Genomic DNA, 3,428 nt, shown 5'->3' on the forward strand with positions numbered 1-3,428 from the left:
ATCTGTTTTTTAAATAGTTTATTGTTCTACGTAAAAGGTGTTTTGGCGAAATTCTTATTTTTTTCATACAAGCTGCATGCCTCTTGGGGTACTTGAGGGAGGGGAGGGGTTAAGTCGACACCCCACTTCAAATTTCAGCTTTAAAAAAGGTAAAGGTACCATACCCCGGTAATTATTAACCTACTCTGAACCCAGCTTTTACCAATAACGAAATTAATTCTGTAAAAAATCACGAAACCTATACGTGTATTTCATCTGTCGTTGGGGGGAGGGGGGGGGGTGCAACATATATTAGAATTTACGACATATCCATGTGCCCCCCAATTATTATTTTTATATTTATTTTGCTTGTTGGTTATACCTTATTCCTTCCCTGAACCAACAGCAAGATTTGTTTGCTACACACAGTAAACACACACGGATACAGGGACAGACATCATGTTACTTTAATAAGGATAAAGCTCTAATAAGTTTCTGTATTAGAATCTTTAGTTTTAGGGCCCTAATTCTAGAGAATATCACCATGAATACAGTCCGTGGGTCCAAAAACAAACCGTTACATATGTGAAGCATGTCTTAAATGAAGAACTTATTTGGTTCGGTGGTTAGCAAGATCTTAAATAAAAAATCTTACTATTTTATATAAAAGGATTGTCTTTTTTTACTAATACAGTATGTTTTTTTTTTATGAGAACTTTTTTGAAACCAATTTTACCACACTTATAGTTATCAGAATTTAATGATTAATGGCTTATTTTCTTCGTTTTTTAATGCAATTAATAGAACACCAAAAAAATTACTTTAGTTTTTATTTAAAAACTACAGTAAAATCTAAAATTTAAACTTAGGTCTCAACATCTAAAAATTGTTTTAGCGCATTTTTCTTATGCCTAAATCTTCTACCCTTTGCAAAAAAAATGGATTTTCTGTAGTCGACTTTGGGGGGCCAGTACTCTCTCCCTGGTTGAGATATGACCTTCAAACTTTAATATGTTCTAGTGCATGTCCCTAATAGTAACTGTATACATTTTTAGCTCTATATCTCAACTTTGAAGTGTTTAGCAGCCATTCTTGCAAAAAGGTTGAATATTTAAATATAAGAAAAATGCGCTAAAACAATTTTTAGATGTTGACACCTAAGATTTGAATTTTATATTTTACTGTACTTTTTTTTAATAGAAACTGAAATATTTTTTTTGGTGTTCTATTAATTTCATTAAAAAACGAAGAAAATACGCCATTAATCATTAAATTCTGATAACTATAAGTGGGGTAAAATTGCTTTTAAAAAAGTTCTCATAAAAAAACACACTGTTTAAGATAATTCAAATATCGTCCTCTTTAGTACAGACACAGAAATAAGAACAATGATCAGGGATTTAAAGGGATAAGTACACGTACATCCCAAATTATGGTAAACAAAATCAATCTTCTGTGAAATTCTGAGTATAGGTTCAGACACTAAAGGTTTGAAGAACTAAATCTAGATTTAACACAAAGAACCCAAGCTTTTAGGCCAACGAATTAGAGATTGAGTTTATTAAAATTTTGATGACCAGAGCTAGATCTTTAAATCATTTTAGTGGTGAGCCAGATCGGGGTGAGCCAACTTTCCACCAATGAGAGCACAGCATTTTATGAAATGCCGCGCTCTGATTGGCTGAAATTCGGCTCACCCCGATCTGGCTCACCACTAAAATGATTAAAAGATCCAGCTCAGTATACATTCCCTCCCTGACCATTGAACTTTATAACTAATACAACGAAGCAGCAAATGACAGAGAGAGAGAGGGGACAATGGTCGTTTATTACACTTGTCCCTAAATTTTTTTAAATAACGTTTTCTTATTCGTTGGCTTAACAACTTTGGGGACTTTAGTGAATTTTTATTGGTTGATTATTAAGTTGAGTATTCAAACTTTTCAACCACTTATTTTAATCTAAAAAGGGGGTAATTTTGTATGTCATCATTGAAGATGTACATCAATATATTGATCATTGTATTATCCATTTAGATCTTTGAGCAATTGGGCATTTATTGAATGAACCATGGACGTTAAAAAATGAAGGAATAATGTTAAAGCTTTTAAAAAGCTTTACAGCATATACATATTGTCATTCTTGTTTTTATATTCTCATAGTGTTATAACATCCTTTCATGTGTTCTCTTTTTATCAGCGAGCAAGAGAACTGTAGCAGTTAATACCTATATTTGCGACAACTTTTACTACACAGAAATTGCTAATTAGAAACATTTACAAAAAGGCTTGTAATTTATATTGTCACCCCTTTACATAAAGTATATTATTAACTCATTCTGTAAATTGCTTTAAAACTTAGAGAGAAATTGTTTTGGACCTTAATTGGGTTGTCCAATTTAAAAGTGTCCAAAAATCGCATATTTTTCAAAAAGTTGTGTGTTAGCTTTTATTCAAATATATGCTTATCAAGTCAAACTGTTCTTAATTATGGACATTTAATAAATATAGAAACATTTTTCTGATTAAGAACAGTAGGACTTAATAAGCGCATTTGACACGTTAACACACAACTTTTCGGAAAATACGGGAAAAAGTACCCTCTTTAATCTATTTTCATTTGATAATTTCTCATCCATTATCCCATCCCTAGATCTTTGCTTTGATTCAACCGAAGGCCCTTCTCTTAGATATAAGAGAAGAGTACAGGGTAAGATCTTATATTTACATTCATAGGCTTGCTGCAAATATTCTGATCAATCCATTAATACAAATATGATAACATCAATACAAGCGAAGTTCTGGAACGGTAGGAGAAACATTAATACTTGAAAGTGTCAGAACTGAATAAGCAGAATAAAAACATAGGAGTCGAAACAAAATTGTAAGTATATTTTTAAAACAGGACATTGTTTAAGGACATACTTAAATTTTGTTGACTCAATTATAGAATGCTTCGCTTATAACATTATACCATGATGTAACATGAATCTTTATTCCAAAAATCAGATTGATAAGATAATTATAACACATAAAAATCGTACCTTACTGTTACAGGGATCCTCGTGCAAAATTTGAAATTGATAGGATAATTCTAACATTTCTAAATTAACAAAAACATCTAAGCGTTGTGGACGAACGGAAAGACCCTAATTATAGACAAGCTTCGCTTTTAAAAGTATAACCAAAATACTGTCCCTTTCTTCACATATTTTGATTAAATAAAAAGTGTTTTTCTCCTAACTATTTAACCTAACATAAATTTTGTAAAAAAATTTCTAAAATTGTATTGAAGTTTAATTTTGATTGAAGTAAAAAATTGTTTTTAGATATGTATGATACATATGTATGTAGAGTGATGTATGTCCGTCTCTCTGGAGCTTTAGACCTCATTAACTGCTGAAACGATTGGAATCTACCTCTTTGGACAAAGCCCCTAGAGGCCAGGGG

The sequence above is a fragment of the Acartia tonsa genome, chromosome 13, assembly GCF_053477335.1.
Source record: "Acartia tonsa isolate MP-2025a chromosome 13, ASM5347733v1, whole genome shotgun sequence".
Lineage (NCBI taxonomy): Eukaryota > Metazoa > Arthropoda > Copepoda > Calanoida > Acartiidae > Acartia > Acartia tonsa.